General features: G+C 27.7%; 1 protein-coding gene across 1 annotated transcript in view; it reads left to right on the plus strand.

Moving 5' to 3' along the window:
- The window catches only part of LOC119587119 (nuclear distribution protein nudE homolog 1-like), a gene marked incomplete in the record, with an annotated part of 132,241 nt that overhangs the window by 118,605 nt on the left and 13,322 nt on the right, over nucleotides 1-314 (plus strand).

The following is a 314-nucleotide window of genomic DNA, read 5'->3' on the forward strand; positions in this document are numbered from 1 at the left end:
TTGATGCCTCACATAGTTAGATTTTTTGTATTTTGGTTCAGTTGAAATTAATTCATTGGGAGAAATAATTTTTAACATTACTTTTATATATTTTTTTTTAATTGTTAGTAGAGAGCACCAAGAAGCTTCATTTAGCTCTGTCGGAATGTTAAATTAGCTGACAAGAACTGATGTATTTGCCTCATTAGAAAGTGACTATTTCTTTTGTTAGTTCTTGACCTATTTTTGATTGTTTATTTTCAGTTGTTATCACAGTTCATAGATTGTTTTATTGACATTTTCGTATGTAAAATATAAAAGTAACCTGCTGAATG

This window comes from Penaeus monodon, chromosome 22, assembly GCF_015228065.2.
Source record: "Penaeus monodon isolate SGIC_2016 chromosome 22, NSTDA_Pmon_1, whole genome shotgun sequence".
Lineage (NCBI taxonomy): Eukaryota > Metazoa > Arthropoda > Malacostraca > Decapoda > Penaeidae > Penaeus > Penaeus monodon.